Here is a 25,853-nt window from a genome sequence, read left to right as displayed (position 1 = left end):
AAAGCAGCAAGAAAAAAGTAAGGAATATAGGCATTAAAAAGAAGAGACAAGTCAGGCACTGGTGGCTCATGCCAGTAATCCTAATTACTCAGGAGGCTGAGAAATGAGGATTGATTGAGCCAAAGACAGACCAAGCAAGAAAGTCCATGAGACTCATCTCCAATTAACTACCAGAAAAATGGGAGTGGAGATGTGGCTCCAAGTGGTAGAGCACTACTCCTGAGCACAAAGAGTCTCAGGGACAGTGTGCACAGACCCTGAGTTCAAGCTCCACAACTAACAAAAACCAAAACAAACAAAAACCAAAAAAAACACAAGCAAATCACTTGTATTCTGTTATAATCTAACTCTCTAAGCAGAAGATTTAAAAATAATTGTACATAAAAAATAGGTAAGAGGGGCTGGGAAGTTGGCTCAGTGGTAGAGCGCTTGCCTTGCATGCCTGAGGCCCTGGGTTCGATTCCTCAGCACCACATAAGCAAAAAGAAAAAAGCCGGAAGTGGCACTGTGGCTCAAGTGGTAGAGTGCTAGCCTTGAGCTGAAAAGCTGAGGGACAGCGCCCAGGCCCAGAGTTCAGGCCCCACGACCGGACCCAGAAAAAAAAAAAATAGGTAAGACAGGGCTGGGACGGTGGCTCAGTGGTATGCATGCATGAGGCCCTGGGTTTGATTACTCAAACCATGTAAGCAGAAAAAGCCATAAGTGTCACTGTGGCTCAAGTGGTAGAGCACAAGCTGAAGAGCTGAGGAAAAGCACCCAGGCCCAGAGTTCAAGCCCCATGCATGACAAACAACAACAACAAAAAAAGTAAAAGAAGAAGGTAAGATAGTAACAAGTTACAGCCAACCATATAACAGGAACTATAAAATACCTGGGGATAATAAATAGTGTTAAAAGGAAGAAAATGAGTACAAAAAGATGTGTAAATGAAGAGACAGCAAGAAAATTCCATACTATATAGACATTTTCTTCTAAAATGAATTTATAATTATAATGCAAGTATCAATGAAATATTTTCTTAGAAACATGATTTCAATATCTAGAACGAACACACACACACACACACACACACACACACACACACACACACACACACACACACACACACACACACACACACACACACACACACACACACACACACACACACACACACACACACACACACACACACACACACACACACACACACACACACCCTTTTTTTTTTTGCCAGTCCTGGGGCTTGAACTCAGGGCATGGGTACTGTCCCTGAGCTTCTTTTGCTCAAGGCTAGTGCTTTACCACTTGAGCCACAACGTTATTCCTGGCTTTTTTCTGTTTATGTGGTACTGAGGAATCAAACCCAGGGCTTTATGCATGCTAGGCAAGCACTCCACCACTAAGCCACATTCCCAGCCCTTTTTGTGCCAAATAAGGACTTGAACTCAGGACATTAAGCTCCTGCTTGGCTTTTTTGTTCATGGCTGGCACTCTACCAATTGAGCCACATGTCCACTTCTGGTTTTTTGGCTGGTTAATGGAGATAAGAGTCTTACAAATTTGTCTGTCAGGCTGGCTTCAAACTATGATCCTAGGATCTCAACCTCCTGAGTAGCTAGGATTACAAGCATGAGCTACTGGCACCACACTATTTTTATTTATTTATTTATTTAGTTAGTTAGTTGGTCATGGAGCCTAAACTCTGGGCCTGGGCACTGTCCCTCAGTTCTTCAGCTCAAGGCAAGCGTTCTACCATTTGAGCCACATCGCCACTTCCAGCCTTTTCTGCTGAGGAATCAAACCCAGGGCATCATGCATGCAAGGCAAGCACTCTACCACTGAGCCACCTTCCCAGCCCCACAAACATTTTTATAGTTTCATGTTTCTAGTGGTTTTCAGTGTTTTCATTTGTTTTAGTTCTGGGAATCCAATCCAGAACCTCAAGCATGCCAGGCAAATGTTCAACTACTGAGCTACATCCCAGCACTAACTGTAGTTACATTTTTTTTAATATTAAAAAATAATACAATACAATACATTTTACTTAACCTAACATCAAACCATAGTATGTAATTAAATTAGATTAGAAAGATGTTAGACATCTTAAGGGTTTTTTTTGTGTATACTCTGAAATTTGGTATGTATTTTATACAAAACACATCTCAATTTGGACTACTTGTATTTCAAGTGCTAAAAGTCACGTGTTGTTATCATACTGAACAGTACAGATCTAGGACAAAAAATACTAAAGACATTTAGAAAAATACAGCTGAACTTAATGCATAATTAGGCTGTAACTCACTTAGTAAAATATGTGCTGAGTATGCCAAGCACTAGGGATGGTGCTAAGACCTTTGTGATCTTTTATAATGGAGAAGTGATCAGAAAAAGCCACTTGCACAAATGCTATTTAAGATGGGCCCAAAAGAACAAGTAAAGGTTAGCTAGATCTATAAGGGTGTGATGGTACTGCAGGGAAACTACCCAGCAAAGGGATTCATGTGTACAAAAAGATAAAAATGTCCAAGTCAGAAAGGCAAGATGTACTCACAAAGAAAGTGTACTCACAAAGTAGAGACCAGACATGAAGAACAGAGGACACACCAGGCTGTCATCTAAGAAGAAATAAAACTGAGATGGCCTCATGAGCCATTTCAACTCAGTAAGAAAGGAACAATCATTAAACAGATGTTGCTTAGGGAATTTGAGTAAATAGTAGTTAGGCTCTTTGTTCACAGCATACTCTGAAATAACCTCTAAAAGAAAAATTTCTAAATACAAGTCAGATATTGTAGGTTTAACTTCACTACTAAAACTTTTATATATATCTAAAAAATGGCTGTGCCGAAAAAGAGAGAAAATCATGAAAAATATAACATACAAGGCAGAGAAGACTTATAAATCAATGAAAACCAAATATTATAACTATTGAAAACTCAGCAAATAACATGAGCAGGTGCTTTGAAACCATTTTAAAAAATAGCCTTTAAACAGAAAACAATACATAACTACTTTATCAGTAAATAAAAATTAACACGAGACACAGTCCTTCTTTCTCAAATTGGCAAAACTTACAAACTGCAACCAGCTGTCTTCTAACACAGGTCAGATGTACCTACTCAATAGAGCTTTTCCAGGACACAAGGTTTCTGAATAGCAATTTGGGGGATGAAAGGGTGAACGGAAGGTGGGCTTGGGCTTTCCAAAGGTGTGGAGTCCTGGTCAAAGAACAGCAAGAAAGTTTTCTGAAACAGGAAATGGAATCCATTGAGGCCTACTTGCCTGTGAGTGGCCCTTTATCTTCTCAGAAGTAGAGAAATATACTTGAAAGAAAATCACTAACAAGAAAAACAGCAAACCACGATTAACACTTAAGAGGGATTCCATTTTTCTGCAAAATGAGCAGGGAAGTGCTTTGCTCTCTTCTCCCCTTCATTAACACTTCCTTCCACAGCAACAATGAGATTAAGACTTTCCTTGAGCTGTGAACAAGCAACACTCTTGAATAAGAAGCTTCTGAAAAACTGGCAAATTTACAGTTCATCCAGTTCTAGGCACATTACCAGGCTAAAGAGAACAAAAGGCATAATTAATTAATCACAAGTTCTCCACACAATGACCAATGGTCCCAGGATAGAAGGGGTCAGATCTTTCATAGAAATGTTCCAATGCAATCTTCCACTCCTGTGAATTGGCAATTTCTCTATGGGCTGAGTACTCACTGGCTTCTGCAAGGTCTTGATCTCTCCCCATAAAGCATGGAATGCCAGGCTCACATGTATGTTAGGTCAATTTTAAAATTAGTTTAAAGTAAAAATTACTCAGATCATGCAGAAAAATATAAAAAAATAGCAAAACTGTTTCCTTTTCCCAAGATAATTACTGGTAGTAGTTTTGCAGTGATGGTCTAGAGAAATTTTAAACATGTATCAGCATAAAATGTTCTGCTTATTAAGAAAGTATTTAAGGGCTGGGAAGGTGGCTCAGTGGTAGAGCGCTTGCCTTGCATGCCTGAGGCCCTGGGTTCGATTCCTCAGCACCACATAGGCAAAAAGAAAAAATCTGGAAGTGGCACTGTGGCTCAAGTGATAGAGCGTTAACCTTGAGCTGAAGAGCTGAGGGACAGCGCCCAGGACCAGAGTTCAGGCCCCACGACCGGACCCCCCCCCCCCAAAAAAAAGAAACAAGAAAGTATTTAAGCCATCCAGAGTGGCTCACACCTATAATCCTAGCTATGTGAGGAGTTGGAAATTGAGTAGATTACTGTTCAAGACCAGCCAGGCAAAAAGTTAATAATACTCCCCTATCTCAACCAATAGCTGGGCATGGTAGGTAACATCTTATATCCTAAGTTCCTGGAGGCTTAAAACAGGCAGTCTAGACTGCCCCTGTATAAATGAGAGATCCAATACCAAAAATAACTAAAGCAAAAAAGAATGAAGGGGCACGGCTCAAATAGCAGAGCACAGCTTATTAGCAAGATACTAAGAAAAACCACCACCAAAATGAGTATTTCATATACCTTAAAATCTCCCCATAACAGCACATACTGATGATCACATTTTTTTCTTATTTAATAGCATTCCATGACTACACTGTATTTAGCCAATCTCAACCAACCCCCCAAAACAGGAGGTAGTTTAAACAACCACTGCAAATAGAGAATGGTTTATGATATTACACATATCTTCTGTAACTTCTGACAAAGAAACTGGAAGGATTTTTACTTCAATTGGTAATGCCAAACTATCCGCTAGGAGATGGCATCACTTCTCCCTTTACTCAGCACAGCAGCACTATGGCCAGCAGTGGGCAGAGAACTGCTTCACCTTTGCTAAACCCATAGGTGGGAAATGGTACAATATTGTTTTGGCATGCATGTGCCTATTAATAAATGAGGTTGCTAGGCACCAATGGCTCACGCCTATAATCCTAGCTACTTGGGAGGCTGAGATCTGAGGGCTGTAGCTGGAAGCCAGCCTGGGTAGAAAAGTTGGGACTCTTATCTCCAATTAACCATAAAAAGCTGGAAGTGGAGTTGTGGCTCAAGTGGTACAGAGTGCTAACCTTGAGCACAAAAGCTTAGGGACAGTGCCTACACCCTGAGTTCAAGCCCCAGGACCTTCAATAAATAAATAAATGAGGTTGATATATTTTTTTCATGTTTAATAGCAATCTAACTTTGCCTTTGCCTATTTTTATCTTGTGTCCTTATTTGCCTTTTTATTGAATTGTCAGAGGTCTTTGAAATTAGGGAAATTAGCCTTTTGTCACATGTGCTACGGTATGAGGTTTCACTGCAATTACTAAATTGCACATTAACTGTAACTTCAATTATTTTTCCTATACTTATATATGAAATACTCAGAGACAGTCTCTTTCACGCACAAAACCAGAGAGAATAAGAATATGAATAAAGGCCCCAGTCTTGTAGTTTGATACAGCTTAATGCAGTTGCCTCTCAACTTAGAGAGATAAGGGAACAGAATTCATTTTTGAAAATGCAGAGTAGTTTTTCATGTAGATTAAGTTTGCAGCTGCTTCAGAAAGCAATAATGAATTTGATTATTCCACTAACTAAAAACATTAAAATTAGTATTCTTTAATTTAGTAGATTAATCACAGGTTTTTCCATCACACCACACTAGAAAAAAATAAAAACATACGCCTAGACATTTAGAACCCTACACACATATATCACAAATACGTATGTGTATGTGTGTAAAGTTACAGTACCATTCTATTTTGTGTGTGTGTGTGTGTGTGTGTGTGTGTGTGTGTGTGTGTGTGTGTGTTGTACAGAGGTTTAAACTCAGGATCTTGTGCTTTCTAGGCAGGTACTCAACCACTTAAGCCTCTCCACCAACCCTTTTTTACTTTAGTTATTTTCCATGATCTTTCTGCCTATACCTCCTGAGTGGCTAGGATTATAGACATGTACCCCCACAGCAAACTAGTTGGTTACTAACTTTTTGGTTGGCATCAAACCCTGATTATCCTGATCTTCACCTTTACAGTAGCTGGAATTACAGGTGGGTGTCACCACACCAAGACATTTAAACAATATTTAGTTTTGCTTATAAAAACTATGCTCAGTATAAAATATTTTAGAAATTAGCTGTGGCTCAGAGTGGTAGAGCACCAGCCATGTGCACAAAAGCTCAGCAACAGTGCCTAGGCCCTGAGATGAAGCCCCACAATCAACAAAAAAAAATTTTTTTAACAAATAAAGTACTTCTTTCAAAAACCACATATGAAGAGGAATTAGTTGAAACAGTCTGTTGGTTCCTCAATTTTCACAGGCCTCTTTTGTTCATTTGACCAAAGACAAACTAATTGCTCTTTCAAACTCTTTAACCTCTTACTTGAAAATTCTTTCTTCTTCTGCAGTGCTAGAACCTAGTGCAGTATAACGTAGGGCCTCTGTATCTTAGGCAAGTACTCTGACACTAAGCCACACCCATCCAGAATTCTTAAGTTTCTCACACAGAAAGAGAACCATGTCAAACCCAAGGAGACAACTTCACCATAGCATCTGCCACAGACACAAGCACCCCTCAGCAGGCTCAGTAACTGTAAAAGGGGGTGCTCTCTCTTTCTACTGGAAAACTCCTTCCTTAGCAGCAGCATCAGTAACCAACAGATTCAGAATGCTTGATACATGCTAGGCATCATATGACATAATCACTTACCATGCATTATTTCCCTGAATCTTCTTACACTTTCCTCATGAGGCAGGCACTATTTTAGAGATGAGGAAACAGAGTCCAAGAAACTGACTTTTCAGGATTGTTCTAATGTCTGCTTTTTAGATCCCTGCACTATAACCCCCTATACTGCTTTCTTTTGCCTATGGGAAAACGCCAAGGCCAGTGCAGGAAGAGAAGAAGTTGAGGAAAAGATAGAAGGAAAAGAATGCTTGCTATAGGTTTTTCTCTTGCCCCAGGGAGATGAAATGAAGAGGGTTGTTGCTCAGGTTGGGGAAGGCAGCAAATGGGGACATGTTATAAACATCCATCAAAATCATGAATACAGCTTGTGACAAGGCAATTTCAGATCTATGAGTTAGCTACAGCACCCTCTTGCTACGTCAAAATCATCTCTATAGACTAGGTATAGCAGTATATCCCTGTAATTCCAGCACTATGGAGACAGAAAGATTTTGAATTCAAGGTCACTCTAGGTTACATAGTGATAGGGGACCCTGTTCCCTGTAGGGTGAACAAATGTTGCAGTGGTACTCCCTTGAGGTACAACTTGAGGGTAAGGACAAGAGGGGAAAAACTGGCAATGAGGAAAGAGGTATCACTGTCCAAAAAGAAATGTATTCAATATCTCAATATCTGACTTACATAACTCTAGCCCTTCTGTACATCACCTTTATAATAAGGATTTTTTTTAATGTTTTAAAGAATATCACAGCATGCCTGTAATCCTAGATACTCAGGAGACTGAGATCTGAGTGTTGTGGTTCAAAGCCAGCCCAGGAAAAAAAGTCCTCATAAGACTTTTACTTGCAATTAACCACTCAAAAACTAGAAGTAGAGTGGTGGCTCAAAGTGGTAGTGTGCTGGTCCTGAGAAAAAGAATTCAAGAACAGAGCCAAGGCCTTGAGTTCAAGCTTCACAACCACCACCACCAACATATGTGTGTGTGTAGCCACACAAACACGTGCACACGCGCGCGCGCGCATGCACACACACACGCACGCGCACACACACACACACACACACACACACACACACACACACCACCTGTAGAGCTAAGGGCAATAAGCAGAAAAGCACCCCAAGTGGGCCCTCTTGCTTAAAAGTGCATTATGCCTTCCACAGCTTTGATCCCTTTGCCCCTCCTCATTTTACCAGCATTACATAAAAAGCAATCTTTGCACGCTAAAGCCTCAACTAATTAGAAACCACAGAACTAGGGCTCAAGTAACTGGCCCTTTGGTGTTTCAAGGTACAAGACCCAGAGAACAGATGCTGCCAAGAAGACACAAGGTTCAGCCCAAGTTCAACAGAATTTAAAGCAGCACTGAATATGGTGTTCAAAAAGCAAGAGTAAATTGAGGGGAACCCAGGATTGAGCAAGTAGTGACAAAGCCAAGTCTGATGACACCAGGGGTCAGCAGGTCTGGAAGCCAAATCACAGAGGTGAGCTCAGGGTAATGCCAGCAGCTTCAGTAAGAAGATGAATGCTGAGTGGCAGAACACTGAGAAAGAAAATCACTCTGGCAGCACTGCGGTAAGTCACAGGAGGAGGGAGAATGATGTATAGATCAAGGAGCCTGCCTGAACTCCTCCCACAGGTCTGAAGAATCTTCTGGGCTAGGGGTGCAGGAAAAGAAAACAAACACAAGGCCTAATGCAAGACCAGATGCCAAAAGGCTTACAAGGATCCACCATGAACATCATTGTGAAGCGGACAAGTCAATGTCCTGAAATGCCACATTCAAGGAAATGCTTGGAACTTGGGTTCCAAGGTTCCCCAAAAGGAAAATATTTACCTAGAGTGGCTTTGGAGAGACAGGGAAAGCACTCAACCATTATCCAACAGACAAGGCTGAGCTCCAGAAGAGACACCAGTGACTAGAGCTTGTTTTTCCTTCATCCCATACTCCTCCTGCTGGGTTTAAGCAAAGGCAGTGACTGTCCTTATAAAATGATGATACTGCAGTTACTAAATTAAAAGGTCTGATGTGTGGAAAAGACAGCTTCCTTCCCACATTTTCAGAGTGGCTGCATGTTTACCAGTGTCTTAAAAATATCGAGAAATATATTCAGGGCCCTGTTGTTTACTAAAACTAGTATCTTGTTTTCGTAAACTAGTATCTTGGAAAGATTTGCTATCACCGAAAAACAACTAATAGAAAAAATGGGTAAGTTCATTTATACTGATGTAAAGGCCTTTCCAAGCCTGGCATAAATTCCAGAAGCCACAAAGATAAATAAATACACTTGTCAGCATAAAAGTGTATGACAAAAAGCACACATCTCGCTGGGCACTGGTGGCTCACACCTATAATGCTAGCTACTCAGGAGGCTAAGATCTGAGGATCCTGGTCCAAAGCTAGCCCAGGAAGGAAGGTCTGTGAAACTCTGATTTTCAATTAACCACCAAAAAGCTCAAATGGTAGAGCGCCAGCCTTGAGCATGAACTTAGGGACAGTGCCTCAGCCCTGAGTTCAAGCCCCAGGTCCAACACACACACACACACACACACACACACACACACACACAAACTGGACATGTTGAGGAAGAAAATGCATGGACATGTTGAGGAGAAAAATGCATACATACTTGACTGAAGGCTACTTTACAAATTCTTCTCACTCATAGCTAGTACTTTACGATTAGAGACATGCCTTTAGTTGCATCTTTTTGTTGGTTAGTTGGAGACATTGTCAGACCTGGCTTTTCTGGAACATGGTTCCAAATTATTTTAGTTTATAAATCAAATTGGGCTAACATAAATTCTACTGGACAATGAGTAAAGGCTATAGAGTTCAAAACAAATAGAAGAAAAAAAAAAAAAAAGAGGCGGATGCCAGTGGCTCACGCCTGTAATCCTAGCTACTCAGGAAGCTGAGGTCTGAGGATCACAGTTCAAAGCCAGCCTGGGCAGGAAAGTCCATGAGACTCTTATCTCCAATAAATCACTAGAAAACTGGAAGCGGCGCTGTGGCTCAAGCGCTCCCCTTGAGCTGAAGAGCTGAGGGACAACGCCCAGGCCCAGAATTCAAGCCCCACGACCGACCAAAAAAAAAAAAGACCATAAAAAAGATGTTCTAACTTTATTTGTCATTAAAGATATCTGACTCATTTAAGAGAGAGAGAGAGTAAGAGAAAGAGAGAGAGAGAGAGTGCACATGAGCTGGGCACTGGTGGCTCACGCCTGTAATCCTAGCTACTCAGAAGGCTGAGATCTGAGGATCTTAGTTAGACACCAACCTGGGCAGGAAAGTCCATGAGACTCTTATCTCCACTTAATCAGAGAAAAAGCCAGAAATGACACTGTGGCTCAAGTGGTAGAGCACCTATCTTGAACAAAAAAAGGAGCTGGGAGAAAGAGTGTAGGCCCAAGTTTGGCAAAAAAAAAAAAAAAAAAAAAAGATACTTTTTTTTTCCTTTTTTGGTGCTAGGGATATTAAACTCAAGGACTGGTACATGCCAAGGACTTTACCACTGAGCTACAACCTCTGTAGGATAGTTTCCATTGTAAAACCATCAGATTTGTACATATTTTTAAAGAGCTGACAGACATAATCATAAGGGATAATGTAGTAATATCCATCAAAATGTACAAGGAATTTATCTACCTGTAGGTCTACAAGCAGAGCCTAAAAATTGAGATAACAAAAAAATATAGTACTTAACACAATTTATATCAGGAAGAGGTGGTCAGGGAGACACGGCTCAAGTGATGAGTGCTTGCCTACCAGGCTGAAAGCACTGAGTTCAATCCCCAGACATGAATAAAGAAAAAAAAAGTATGCCAGGATAACATAGGTAACAACGATGTCTATTAAAGCATTTTTCTTTGCTATAGCCAAGAAGAGACTCCAAAAACAGACTAGATAAAACAAAACAACAAATCCTGGGTAACATAGTTCATCTATAGTCCCAGCTATTTGGGAGGCTAAATGCAGGAGGTCATTTGAGCCCAAGAGTGAGGCCATCCAGGGCAACACAGCAAGACTAGGTCTCAAAAACAAAAACAAAGTAAATCCACAATAAAACACCTGAAGCTTTAAAAAAAAAAAAAAGCTTTTTAATATAGAAAGAGCTCTAAGATTTAGCTAAGAAGAGCCAAGAAATAGAACAATGTATACATATATGTGATGTCCTTAATGCACATTTCTCAAAAGAATAACTACAGATGCCAGGTGCTGATGGCTCATACCTGTAATCCTATCTACTCAAGAGGCTGAGATCTGAAGACCACAGTTTGAAGCCAAGTCCAGGCAGGAAAGTCAGTTGGGACTCCTCTCTAATTAACCAGCAAAAAAACAGAAGTGAGCTGTGGCTTAAGTGGTAGAGCGATAGCCTTGAGCACAAAAGCTCAGAACCTGAGTCAAAAATCCATTCAAAACTTTTTTGTTATTGTTGTTGATCAACAGGAGGTGGCTTGATCTCCGCTTGGGCACAGTCCCTGGGCTCTTCAGCTCAAGGCTAGCACTCTACCACTTGAGCCACAGTGCCACTTCCAGTTTTCTGGTGGTTAATGGGAATAAGAGCCTCAGGGATTGTCCTGCCTGGGCTGGCTTTGAACCACAATCCTCAGATCTCAGCCTCCTGAGTAACTAGGATTACAGCACCTAGCTCATTTACAATTTTTGACTACTCAAAAACTTAACTACTAATATAACCTGGTGCTATTTGATAGCTTTGTCAATAGCATCAACAATCAACCAACACTTATTTGGTTTCTTATGTGTATTTTGTATACTGAAAAACACAAAAGAGACTCAAGAGATAACTTTTTACTGACACATGAAACTTACTGGAGAGATGTGGAGATGATTAGCACACAGGGAGATGAAGAAGATGCTCCAACATCTGAGCTCACCACAATAGCAATAGGAGGTAGCTTCAAAATTATTTCAGCTGCAACTATACTAGGTACTACAGTGTGTGATCTGTTCAGCTTGATTCAACATTGTCTTCATACCTTTAAGTTTGTTTACATGTCTCTCAAATGCAAATGGCGTCATGTATATCTGTACATTTTGATTACTTTTAACTTTATATAATGTGTGTATACTTATGGTAATAAATAATAAAATAGACAACCATCTGTATTTATTTATTCATTCATGACATTCTTTTTCTTAAAGTTTTCCATATTTCTAGGCTCATGGTTTCTGATGTTTTGTAAATCATTGCAAAGAAGAAAGAAAATATAGTCCATGTAGATGCACTAATGCAATTCTAATCCATGTTGTTCCCAGGTCAAGTGCTTGCATTTCAGTATCCATTCTGAAAGGAATGCCATGATATTGTTAGCACCATCACTCTTTGGAAGAAGGACTAATGATCAAGAAGAAGAAAAGAAATGACTTTAAGTCCTTTCAGTTTTTTTTAAATCATATTGCTGCATTATTCTCACTCGAAGATTTACTGTTCTTGTTTTTTTGTGCGGTTCTGGAGCTTGAACTCAGATCTGGGTGCTGTCCCTGAGCTTCTTTTGCTCAAGTCTGGAGCGCTACCTACCACTTGAGCCACAACTCCACTTCCGGCTTTTTTTGGTGGTTAGGTGGAGATAAAAGTCTTATAGACTTTCCTGCCCAGACTAGATTCAAACCGCAATCCTCATCTCTCAGCCTCTTGAGTAGTTAGGATTACATATGTGAGCCACCAGCACTCCAGACTACTCGAAGTTCTCCCCCTCCCCCGGGGCAGGGGGGGGGGAGGGGTGGTTGTTTTTTAAAGACAAGTGGGCTTATACCTAAAAATACATAATTTTAAGCTAAAAAATATAGAGAAAGATGGGCTGAAAATTGATAATTATTATATCAAGAAGACAATTACAGAGGCAGAAACAAAGAACTATGAGTAACTATGAGTAACTATGATAGTACTGGTTACTTTTGACCAAAAACATTTTTCAAAAATTCAAAACAGAATGAAGAAAAAATTGTGGTGTAAGATATTTTTGAACATGTCCTTGTATTTCAAAAGGGCAGATATAACACTTCAGGCAGAAGAAATGGCAGAAGCTGAGGTCAGGCCAATGAGGCCTGGAGTGCAGCAAGCTGTAAGAGTGGACAAGGCCCTGGGACCCAGAGGCACATGGCAGGCAGACCACAACATGGAGGCCCTGGAACACACTTGCTTACAGAATGAAAATGGAATTCTGGGAGTAGCGACTGTGAACATGAATCCAAAGAAAGATTCAACATGACTTATAAAGTTCGCAATGACACCTACTTTGGGGTGTAAGTTAGTTCAGTTAGGATAAGACAAACTGAGTTTTAGGTTGCCAGCTGGGGGCAGGAGAAATGGGGTGGAAGGAACAAAGAAAAAAACACTGAGTGGGGAGTTATCAAGAACTGTCCTGAGAGCCTCAACATAAGATGAGAATACTCAGACAACATGGAAAAGGAGTGAGAACAAAACATGAAGTACTACAACATAGTAGCTGGTGAAAGAGGCAACAGTCATACCTGGTTTTCACCTAAAGCAGCATTTCCGGTGATTAGTATGCATAAGTATAATTTGGCCCCACATTCTGTTAAATGAGGAAAGTGAAAAATGAAAACTAATAACATCCTCTCATACTGTTCATCTGTAATGCAGAAAACTTAACAGATGAGGAGACTTTGTTTTGTTTTGATTTGTTGGTTGTGGGGCTTGAACTCTGGATCTGGGCTCTGTCCCTGACCTCTTCAGTTGAAGGCTAGAGCCACAGCGCCACTTCTGGATTTTTTTTTTAATTTTTATTTTTTGGTGGTTTATTAGAGATGAGAATCTCACAGACTTTCCTGCCTGGGCTGGCTTTGAACCATGATCCTCAGATCTCAGCCTCCTGAGTTGCTAAGATTACAGGCATGAGCCACCAGCACCTGGAAAGACTTTCTTTTTTATAGCTTTTTTTTTCTTTTTTCCAGAGCTGAGGACTGAACTCAGGGCCTTGCACTAAATCTCCAACCCTGAGACTTTCTTTTTGAAGGGGCAAATACTTATGTTTGAACTCAAGTGTCCCCTGCTTGCCAGACTAACACTCTTACCACTTGAGCCACACATCCAGCTTAGACTTTTATTTTAGAAACGGAGTCTTTCTGCCCAGTCTGGCCTAGAACCACAATCCTCCAGATTTAAGCCTGAGAAACTAGGATTATATAGGCATCCGTCAGATAAGGGGACTCTAAAACAGGCAGAACACCTGAGTGGGTCTTGAAATTCCTTTTATAATCCCTTTTTCTTGGATAAAACCTGAGAACCACTTCCTCATTATGACAAGCAGAAATAAAACAAAGAGTAAAGACTAAGCCATTGATAGCCAACCCTGTTAAGCCTAGCTACTCAGAAGGCTGAGGATCATGGTTCAAAGCCAACTCCAGCAAGAAAGTCTGTGAGACTCTTCCCATCAGTTAACTAACAAAAAACAGGAAGTAGTGTTGTGGTCAAGTGGCAGAGTGTCAACCTTGAATGAAAAGCTAAGGGTCAGTGCCTAGGCCTTTAGTTCAAGCCCCAGTACTGGCAAAGATAGATAGATAGATAGATAGATAGATAGATAGATAGATAGATAGATAGATAGATAGATAGATAGATAAAGATAAACAGACAGACAGACTCAAGATAGACTGACTCACTCAGCCATTGGAGCTGTACTCATTTTGCAAATATGTGCACTGCAGAGCTTTCCCACAGATGAGTTCTCTGAGGGCAGGTACTAAGTGTGGGTCAGCTAATATAACCTAAACCAAGTGACCCAAAACCAATGGACCACCCCTTACAGCTGCACTCTCAGCTCTCAGCTTTTCCTGAAGACCTCCCCCCTTCCCCACCAAGTTGCAGGCCAGTCTGTGGCAGGAAGCATCTAGCAAGGTGTCTTATTCCCACCTAGCCTAGAAACACTCTAACACACATCACAAGATGCTACACTTCTGTAAAAATACTCAGTTACACATCCAAGAAAGGAAAATAAGGTTACTAATTTGGAAGTTGCTTGAGGGACCCCTCATTCTCAGTCAAGATGCTCATGATTCCTAACTCAGATTTGCACCTGCCAGCTTCACTCTCTGACACCTGAGACACACAACTCAAATGAGGCTTTCTTCATCCAATGCTGAAGATACCTCATTTTCACTCTTAAAGATTGAGGCAATGAAGATGAAAGGCATGGTAACAGCAGTAACAACCACATAAAAATAACTTTTCTAGATATTTCTGCCTGGGTCTAGATCAAAACTAAAACGGAGCTGTCATGAGCTACAATCTAATCCTTTGGAAAGCAGCAGCAGCCGCTGAATAGCACCAAGGCTGCACAAAACATTCTGGTGCTGATCAAACCCAACACTAAAGGAAAAAGGAAAAAAAAAAGGAAGAAAATGGCATTCTGTGATGGATATTCATGAAGCACTCATCCTAATTTAAAGGAAAACAAGTTTAGAGTTCTTACTGCATTAATTCATGTGAGCCTGAGAGAACATTTTTATCCAAACTGTTACATTTCCGACCAAGGCGTTAACATTCTCCAGGTCTGCTCAGTTACACTAATTCTGAGAGAGTGTGATCTGTCTTAGTCAACGCAAGCATAAGAGGCTGCTTCAGAGAGGAATGGCCTCTTTAACTTTCCTGGCAAGAGAAGGATTAACAGCGATTGAGCTCCTACTGTGTACAGTATGCTAAACTCACTCTTTATTTGCATACTAAATCTTTGTAATTACACAAGACAGATGTCGCAATTATTCCCATTGTGCAGATGAGGAAAAGATCTCAAACTAAGAAACTTTTCCTTGAGGTTTCTCAGCTAATGACTAGCTAGGCTAGTACTTGTACCTACATTTGTTACTCTCCAGTAAGAACTTTAACTCCTATGAAAATAAGATTTTATGCCCACTGAGGAGATTCAGTGTTACTACTAGTGCTGGATTCTTACTAATTAATTTGAAATGGAAAGAGAATTCCCATTTAAGGATATACTACAGGAATAATGTCAGTCTGGGTCTAACATGGTGATAATTAAGAGGGTCACTGTATGCTATATTTCAAGTGGCATGTAGCCATTTGTCTGTGAAATGTCTGGCCCTTTTACTCTGTCAGTGAAGTAACCCCCAAAATGTCTCAATTCTATTTATTTTTTTGAGGCAGGGTCTTCCTATGTTACCCAGCTGGCCCCAAAGACCTGGGCTCAATCAATCTCCAGCCTCAGCCTCTTGAGTACCCTAGGTGGGACTATAGACTTGCAGTATCACACACCTGGTTACATGTTTCAAATTCTAACCATGAATTGAAATGATTTGTTTTGAATAAAAGAACATTCTTTCTTAGGGCAAGACCTCAATGTAAAAAATATTAAGGAGTAGCATCTTATCTGCTTACTGCTGGCATTTCAGGGTTATTAGGCCTGAAAAATACATTATGTTCTGCCTCTTATAAGCAAAGGATGAGAAAAGCTCACCTTGAATTGCATTCTTCCATGAGGTTTTCCATGCCATCAACATCAACGTGAAAATAACCATTAGAAATTTAACTGCATTCAGTTGATGACCTTCACTAAGCTAAATGCTACAAAACATTAAATGCACACAGTTAAGTCTGAAAAACATTAAGCAGAATTTAAACTAAAGTAACATGAAAATTAATGGGGATAAAACACAATGATGGCATTCTAGATTCATGACACAGACTTTTTTGACAAGTGGAAGGCAGAAGTAGGATACAGAGGCATGCAGAACACTTCTTAATAGATATTCACAGACAGCAGAGTCCGGCGGCCTATCACTGCTCCACCTCCATAAATTTACTCCTAATAATTAAATATATTAAGAAATTACTGGGTGCTACAAAATGCCACCACCTTTGCACACCATTTTCACTTAAAAACCTCTAACAGTCCTATGAAATGGGCTTTTATTTTTCTATACACTACAAATAGAAAGGCTCAGAATTTGGGAAATTGCTCAAGTTCAGAGTCAGGAGGAAGTAGCCTTGCTAAGATTCAAATTGAGGACTGACTCCAAGAACTGAGGTTCTTTTCCTACAACTTCCGAATGAATTACAGTACATTTTTCCTTTCCCATAATGTGTAGTAAACATGTTAATGTTTCAAAGATTAATTTTGTGCATTCCACAGCTTAAAAATGAAAGATGAAAGCATTCACCGCAAATGGCAGCATCAAATATCAGTCATATAGGACAGAGAAGACATAACTAGTAATCGGTTCTCCTTAAAAAAAAAAAAAGTCAATTTATGGGGAGAAAAAGTTGTTTACTAACAAAACTCAGTAAGCATTTAAGTGCCTATTCTAAAAGTCTAGCTCTAGTATTAGGCACCAGAAGGGATGAGACCATTAAGCTTCAGTATCCTATTCCAGTTAGCCCAAGAACAAACACAGTGACCCAAGGAAGCAGTGCTGAATCCTGTGCCACCAAGGCCTAGGGGCAGTGCCGTAGGGAACACCCGGCTGGGGGAAGTATGTTTTCAGCAGGAGCTTGAAGGAGTGCAAGAGAGATTTTGCACTGAAAGCCCAGCAGCAATCGTAACCTGGCAGAGATGGAATGGCCAGGAATAAGGATTGGGGACAGGAGGGAATAAGAGAAGCCTTGAAAAGGGCAGATGGTGGCTGGGTAAAACATAGCAGGCAGGAGAGTACCACTCAGCTGTGAATAATTGTCTGACACTCTGGCCTCCTATCTGATCTTCTGGTCTCAGGCCTCTCACTTGAGCAGCCAGCATAAGAACCAACCCTAGTCTCTGGTCACATTCCTACCTATGCTTCACTTTTTAGGAAAGTTTCAACTTTGGCCTAGTGTTCAAGTTCTTTCAGTAACTAGCCCCAACCAATCTTTCCTCTTTTCCCCCTCCAGTATGAACCCTTCTCTGCCAGGAAGTTGGTTTAGTCACTAACTCCACAGGATCACTGGGATCCTGACTCCTCTTTTCCTATATGAATCCTACTCATCCTTTTAACACCCAGATCAAATCCTGACCCTCATAAAGCTGTCCTGACCACTGTGTCTATGTGACCTCTGCTTACAGCTTTGTCTCATCAAAATTACCTTTTCACTGAGTAATAATATCCAACCTCTACAGTAAAAACTGCATGTGCTTTCAACTACTCTCCTCCACCACAGAGAACAACATCTTGACATTTAATAAGAAAGCACCCAACTATTTTTTGACTTCCTATAGTAAATTTGGCGTTAGCATAAAGGAAGGATGGGGGAGGGGGAAGCCTCTGGAGTCAGAAACCAGCTAAGAAACTGTTGCAATAATCCAGATGTGAGGCAAAGAAGGCCAGCACTGGGGAACAAAGAGGAATATGGGCAAATATAAACAACAAAATGCTTGCTTATAAGAGCTCTGTAGGATGTGAATAATGAAAACTAGGGACAGCAGTCAGGGGTGATAGCTGATTAAGGCTAGGTTTAGAAACGCTTCTTGGGGTCCTTTTCAAGCCAGTCTGAAGCAAGATGCATTAACTGGCTACGAAGTCTACATTTGGAAAGAAAAAAAAAGTCTTCAGTGAAACTGTCCAGCATGTTGACCCAAGGACAGCCAGCATGGTGGAGCCTGAAGTCTTTCGGGCACTTCATCTAAACCCCTCAGTTCTCACAGGGAGAAACTGAGGCCCAGAGCGGAAAAGGCGTGCTCGATGCCTCCAGTCAGGGCATCCCAGACCAGTGCCATTTGGCTTAGAAAGGCAAGGTTTACAGCTGCAGCCCGGCCCGCCCTCCACAACCGCAGGACTCGCCTAAGCGCGAGGGTGACCCCGGAGACCTCCCGGGCCCAGCACGGCGCGCCGCGGCCGCCCGTTTACCTGGAGAAAGGCGGTGGCAGGAGGCTCAGGGTCCTTGGCGGCCACCCACAGGGCCGAGCCCCGGCCGGGCCTGGCTCTCCAGGGGCCTCAACCACCCAGCCTCCAGTTGGCACCAGGGACGAAAGTCCGGACCGCCGCGGGTGCCGGAGCCACCTGGGCGGAGGCTGAGGAGCCCAGGCAGCCGCCGGGGGGCTACTGCCGACCCTGCCGGCGGCGCCCAGACCTCAGAGCCGAGCCCCGGCGGCCCCCCGGGGGCGCATACCTAGCCCAAGCAGGTGCCCGAGCCTCCGGACCCGTCCAGGCCTTGGCTCGGGCCGGCCCGCCCGGAGACTGACCGGGCGCGCAGACGCCCGCCCCGCCGCGCCCTGAGGGAGCCGGACAGCGGCCCGGGCGCTGCCCCCGATCCTGCCGACTCCGCCCGCAACTCGCCCGCTGCCCGGCGCCCCCGGCCCGCGTGCCTCACCTGTCCAGAGCGCCGCGCTCACATCGCCCGCCCGCGGCGACCCCTCCGCCGCCGCCGCCGCCGCCGCCGCCGCCGCCGCCGGCGCCAGGCCCGTCCCCGCCGCTCCGGCTGCCGCCCCTGCCCGCACCCCCCGCCCCCGGAAGCAATTCTAATCCCCGCCCCCTGAGCGCCCGCGCTTCCGGGCAAGAGCAGGAGCGAGTCGAGAGCGCGGCGGCTGGTCTGATCCTCTCCTTTCTGTCAGGATGCCCCCGGATCCTCTACGACTCCGGGTGTGACAGGCCGGTGGGCCACCTCGGCCTCCACTCCGAATCCGGACTCCAGGAGCAGCGACAGATCGCTGCCAGCCGCCCTCCTCGGCGCCCCCTGCCGGCCAGAGGCGGGCCCAGCAGCGGGGCGCTCTCGGGGCTTCCGGAGCCAACGGGGTGGGAGCCCAGGGCCTCGGGCCGCCTGACCGGGGCCTCCCAGCCCCGCCCGGCCAGGCCCGTTCCAGCCGTGCCTTCTCAGCCCCTCGCTCCCCAGCCCTTCAGGGGGCTACCCTGTCCCCGGGCCGGTGCCGGCCGGGGCAGGCTGGCCGAACGGCGGAAGGCAGTGAGGTTAGGCTGCTGGGCACGGATTCGGGACCTGCCCCACCCAATCACTCACCCACCATCCTGGAGGGGTCTTTTCCTTCCTCAAAACAGATCTTGCACTTGGGCCTCAAAAACTGTGCATTCCCAAACTCTTGTGTGGGAGTCTCACCTGTGGGTATTTACTTACAGCTTAGGACGAATTTACCACTTTTTAAAAGTCTCTGGACAGCTGAGTAGTTGGGGCAGAGTTTGCTTTTCTTTTTCTGACTTTGTGCAAAAATAAACAAGGAATCAAAAGTACTGGTTTAGCCTGGCATCAGTGGCTCACACCTGTAATTCTAACTACTGAGGTGGCTCAGAGTCTCACATACTTTCCCGCCTGGTCTGGCTTTGAACCGTGATCTCCAATTAACCACTCAGAAAAAGCCAGAAGAGGTGCTGTGACTCAAGTGCTAAGCAAAAGCAGCTCAGGGACAGCAACTAGGCCCTGTGTTCAGGCCAAAAACAAAACCTCTCTTCAAGATGAAAGACTTTCTGATGCCATGTCATCCTTCACAAACAGAAACTAACTCTCCAGGATCCAGCTCTCAATCACAGCTACCCTTGGTCAAACGCTGTGCAGAATGCCAAAAATAAGAAGTCCCTATTTTTGCAGTGCCAGGAATGGAACCAATGACCTTTCACATGTTAGGCAAGCATCATACCACTGAGCTACATCTCCAGCCTGACCTCCTTTAATGCAACCTCTAGAGACAGCACTCTATTACTCCTGTTTTACCTAAGAGGGAACTGAGACACAAAGAGATTGAATGAGTTACCCAAAGCCACACAGCAGGTAAATAGCAGACTTGTGGCAGATGTGGATTGATCTATTGCATATCTCTAGATCTAGACCAGGAGCTCTGCCTTCTGTCAACAGAAAGGTCTAAGCACAGGCCTTGAAATAGCCAGCCTATAACTGCAGGCTCCTGGGCAGACACAGACAGTCATGCTCACTGATTGCTATTCTTCTTGAGCTGTTTTTCTTGAGATCTGTCCCCAAGAGTGAAGTCAATGAAAGGAACAGAAAAACCTCATTTTGTCAGGCCAGGTTTCCTCCATAACACTGTGTTGGTTCATGTGCTCAGAGCAGTGAGTTCTTGTTCCTCTGCACACCCAGCCTTAGGCCTCATCATTTTAACTGATATTTATTACATTTTTTAGTAAGATTTGGGATCTTCTTGGCTACAGGACAGTACTTGCATGCTTGAAAGACAAAGATTAAAAGGTTAATTATTTGCCTTTTCTGTCCACTATCTCAAAGTTGTTAGCGATCTACTATTATTACTTAGCTCAAGCACACTTTGCTGTCATATGGTTAAACCTATCAGTGTATGGGGGGCAGGGAGGGGCTGCTACCTTTTGGGAGTCTGTGGGACACAGTTGACACGAGTCTCCCTTAAACAAAAAAGTACATGAATTCCACCAAGCAATTGCCTGTGGCTCATGACTATAATAATAGCTACTCAGGAGTCTGAGATCTGGGGGTGCAGGTCTGAAGCCAGCCTAGACAGGAAAGCCTAAGACTTATCTCTAGCTACCAAAATCCAGAAGTGGATCTATGATTCAAGTGATAGAGTGCTAGCCTGAGCAAAAAGCTAAGGGACAGCACCTAGGCCCTGAGTTCAAGCTCCAATACTGGCATACACATAACACACAATTACATGAATCCATTGGCCTCTCCTTACCTGCTCCCTCACCAGGATTGTACACTGGTGTGCCTTCCACCTAGATAGAACTGTGCCAGCAGAGGGAGCCTGTCCAAGATGTTCACTGACCTATAGAACATCCCAGTGGGTTAAGATTCTTTCCATCACAGTCTCTGTAAAGACTCATCATTCCACCTGGAGGACGAAAAAGCCCTTGGTGACCCTTCTGGCACCCACTGCCTGTGTAATGGGGACCATTTGTGGTTCATACCTCTGAGCATTTCTTGTTAAAAGATGATAAGATGCTGGGCACCAGTGGCTCATGCCTCTAATCCTAGCTACTCAGAAAGCTGAGATCTGAGAATTGCAGTTCAGTGCCATCCAGGGCAGGAAAGTTGGTGAGACTCTTACTTCCAATTAACCACCAGGAAAACAGAAGTGGTGCTGTGGCTCAAAGTGGAAGAGTGCTAGCCTTGAGCAAAAGAACTCAGATACAGTGCCCAGGCCCATCATTGACAAATAAAAAAAAATTGTGATTAGGTTGAAGGTATTATATGTGGAGTCACCACATCCCCTGGTCAAGCCTGGCAGCAGAAAAATTATAGATAGGTGATGTGGCAGATCTCAGTTGAAACTGGGTCCAAACAGCTAGTCAGCCACCCAGGAACTATTGATCTAGAACAAAGCACCTCATTCCCACTGAGTGCTACACTGCTCATCCATATATCAGCAGGTAAATATAATAATGCTTCCAATATTTTTTTCAGTACTGAGGACTGAATTCAGGGTTACATGCTTGCTAGGTAAGCACTTTACCTCAGGGCTGCATTCCAGTAAATATTCTTGGCTAGCAAGAAAGCAAGGGAATGAGGATGGCCTCAAGAGCTGCCACCTACTTCCATATAGCCATCTCATTTCCTAGAGATGGCTTGCTCTCTTCCCCCTCCTGCCTGTCTCCCCTGTCCAGCTTTCAAGTAGGCCCAGCCCTCAAATAGATCTCACCTTTCTCTGACCTGAGCCTTACTGACACCCAGGTGTTGCCTCTGGCAGCTTTCCCTGCTGTAATTTTTTTTTCCTGGTCCTCTCTCTATGGTTTTGCTGCCTAGTTGCAACATTGACCCTTGTAGTTAACTTTCCCACCACTCTTTGTAGTAACCACACTTGTGATTAATAAACTACTTATATAATTGTGTTTGATATCATTGTCCCCTACTACTAGCTTGTAAACGCCACAAGAGAACTTGTTTGACTTCTTCCCTGCTAATTCCCTGGCACTTAGTGCTTCATAAATATGTGCTGAATAGATAATAAGCAGCCACCTGTTTTTGCTTCTAAGTATGTTCCTGAGGGCATGGATTGTTTTATTGTCCATTTCCCCTGCAGCTTGCAGAGAACATAGTATGGAATAGTCAGCAGTAATCATTTGCTGAGTGAATGAATGATTAAGGAACACCCACCTCTCTTCCCCTTTTCCCTGCACCATGCTTAAGATTCTTTTTAACTGTAAGTATCTTGCAGCTTTCCAGGCTTCATAAGAATCATAGGCAAGAAGGGTCAAAAATGCCTTCCACGTTTGAGGGATACGCTCATTTGAAAAACTGAGGATTTTGGTCATCTACACTGGCTTCCTTCCCCATTTCCTTCTTCACCTCAGGGGTGGGCAAACAGACCCATGCAGGAACACCTGCGTGTTGCTTTTTCATCAGAGCCATTAATAACAGTTTCACACTTGCACCCACACAAACTATGGTTGCTACCAGAGGAACAGCAGGCTGTGCTGCAGAAGTGATTGGAATCTAGTTGCTTTGGGTGAATCTTGAACCTTTTTAACTTTTTTCTTGCTTTTCTGAAAACAAAGACTAATGTCACTTCTTTTGCTTTAAAAACAACAACAACAAAACCACCTAGCACTTTTTTTGGTACTGGCAGTGGGGCTTGAACTCAAGGACTGGGAGCTGACCCTTAGCTTTTTGCTCAAGGCTAGCATTCTGCCACTTATGCCACAGCTCCACTTCTAGCCTTTTGGTAGTTAAATGAAGATAAGAGTCTCAGGGACTTTTGTACCTTCAAACCATGGTCCTCAGATCTCACCCTTCTGAGTAGCTAGGACTACTACAGGTGTAAACTACCAGTGCCCATCCAAAAAAAAAAAAAAGCGTTCTTTCTTAAAATTTAAACATTTCTGGAATTCAAAGCCATCTAATGATCAAGGCCTATATTTAATCTTGTTGGTTGTTTTCTGTCACAAAATCCAGAATATATCTCAGAATCAATGACATTCTCAAACTGTAACATCTTACGGTTGATTATTGCAACTCACATTGCTTTTCCTCCCAAGGAGTCAGGAGAGTGGAGACATCTGGGAACATCTAGCCTAGTTTAAAAAGGTGACTGTGCTCTGTTATAAGCAGGCAGAAACCCGCTGGGCACACCCTGGATTTCTGTGAAGTGAGCAAACGGCACATGAAGGGCCTTCGTGCCGCCACATGCGTTTAATGTAAAGCCAACATTCTGTCCATCAAACTTCAGACCAGAAACACTGCTTGCTTCCCTCAGAAGTCAGAGGGCTTTGCAGAATGACTTTGATGACCAAGGCTTTTTAAAAAGATACCCAGGAAGATGGAAGCTACCCCCACACCCCAAGTAAATTTCCCTAGAGCAAATACTTTCATTGACCTTAGACATGACTTCAGCGCTTTCTTCAGACTTGAAAGCTGTTTAAAAAGATAAGTTGTTGCATCTGATTGCTTGAAGGCCTCACTGAAGATTTCAAACATGAGGATCTAGAGAGTGGCCGGGGGGAGGCCTAGAATTTTTCTTTCTTTTTCCCTTCTGTCTTTTATTCCTTTCCTCTTCATAACAGAATCAGAAGAGTCCCCAGGAACCTGTAGAATCATCTCAGGGATGATTGCTTTTCCTTCCTTCCTTCCTTCCTGTCTTTAATTTTAATGAGGAGTGAGTCTAGATTGATGTCTGCATTTGTTCTCAGCCACTACCACCTTTGCTTTGGCTGAGCATGAACAGAGCTGTCAGTGCCTGATTTTCATTCTTCCCCTCTCCTATAGACCACACATATCCTCACCTTGCCAGAAATAGTAACTTAAGGGAGTCTCTGTAGGACATGTGAAGTCACCTTGCTGCCAATAAAATCAGCTGGCCATGGAACCACACCGTGCTCGCAGGAGAGCCTGTCAGGTAAATGACTGTTGTATATTTATTTATTCATTCACTAGACACTCATTAAACATTTACAAAGTGCCAAAGGTTTAGAAGAGGATGGGAGAAACACTCATACCTTTATGGAACTTACATGGCACCTTGCATTCCTAGGAAACAAGAGATTTCCCCAATGACACTGTTTTTAAATTTTTGTTTTGTTTTGTTTCCTGTACTAGGGCTTGAACTCAGGACCTAGGGGCTGTCCCTTAGCTTTTTTACTCAAGGATAGCAGTCTACCACTTAATCCACAGCTCCATTTCTGGCTTTTTGCCGTATAATTGGAGGTAAGAGTCTCATGGACTCTTCTGCCTGGGCTGGGTTCAACCTCCATTCTCAGATCTCAGCTTCAAGAGTAGCTAGGATGACAGGCGTGAGCCACCGGCACCCAGCCAATGACTGAAAGTGCTTCAATGCTAGTTTGAATTTGTGCTTTAACTTTTAGCCTTACCCTTCTATATAGACAAGAGGATTCCACAGATGCCAAGGGGGCAGTGTTCCTGGCACTACCCACTTCCTGTCAATCTTCTCCCACCCACTGACATTGATCTGGTGACTCTTGTGCCCTGGGTTCCTGTTTTGCTCTGCCCATTCCTCTTCTACTGGGCTCCTTGGGATGTGTTCACCAGTCCACCCACTGACATTGATCTGGTGACTCTTGTGCCCTGGGTTCCTGTTTTGCTCTGCCCATTCCTCTTCTACTGGGCTCCTTGGGATGTGTTCACCAGTTCCTGGGGCCTCTGCTGTCTGATCTCACATCTGTAGTCTTGTTCCCCACTGCTGGCTCAGCACTTGGCTTTCCAACTCAGTGATTCCCTTACCAGATGCTTCATTTTCATGGCACTTCTGATTTCATGTGATAAAAACCTTAAGACCCTGAGAAAGTGAGTCAGTATCTGAACTTCAGTTTTCTCATCTCTGAAATGGTTATGGTAATATTATCAGCTCCCAATTCTTAGGAGAATCAGGAGAGAAGTAGTTTATAGAGTCCAGTACTTAGTAGTTGAGTTGGAACTATGGCTTAGGAGAGTATGAGCACAGGCAGAAATACAGGGGGCAGCCAGGTGATGGTGGCTCAAAACCTGTAATCCTAGCTACTCAAGAGGCTGAGATTTGATGATTATAGTTCAAAGCCGGCCAAGGCAAGAAGTTCCTTGAGACTCTTATCCTCAATTAACCACCAAAGAGCCAGAAGCAGAGCTGTGACTCAAGAGCACTACTTTTGAGCACCAAAACTGAGGGACAGTGCCCAGGCCCTGAGTTCAAACCCAGAACTAAACTGTGTACACACACACACACACACACACACACACACACACACACACACACACACACACACACACGGGGTAGCACAGGGTAGTGGTTCACTCAGGCTGTGTCCCACCTCCCATCTCGTCCAGGCCTCCCTTCCACCCCAATCCTGACAGGCTGTCATTTTCCACTCCCCT

The 25,853-nt window shown here is 43.3% G+C and overlaps 1 protein-coding gene across 1 annotated transcript in view; it reads right to left on the bottom strand.

Annotated features, from left to right (window-relative positions):
* The window catches only part of Zbtb34 (zinc finger and BTB domain containing 34), a 28,346-nt gene extending 9,369 nt beyond the window's left edge, over window positions 1-18,977 (bottom strand). Inside the window, exon 1 of the mRNA XM_042681150.1 lies at window positions 18,933-18,977. The gene's annotated coding sequence lies outside the window, so the exon portion shown is untranslated. The remainder of the gene's footprint in view (window positions 1-18,932) is intronic.
* Between the last annotated feature and the right edge of the window lie 6,876 nt (window positions 18,978-25,853).

The sequence above is a fragment of the Dipodomys spectabilis genome, unplaced genomic scaffold (genome assembly GCF_019054845.1).
Source record: "Dipodomys spectabilis isolate Male_0828 unplaced genomic scaffold, ASM1905484v1 ptg000067l, whole genome shotgun sequence".
Lineage (NCBI taxonomy): Eukaryota > Metazoa > Chordata > Mammalia > Rodentia > Heteromyidae > Dipodomys > Dipodomys spectabilis.
Note: the sequence above shows the minus strand (reverse complement) of the source record. Positions and strands in the feature narration are given on the sequence as shown.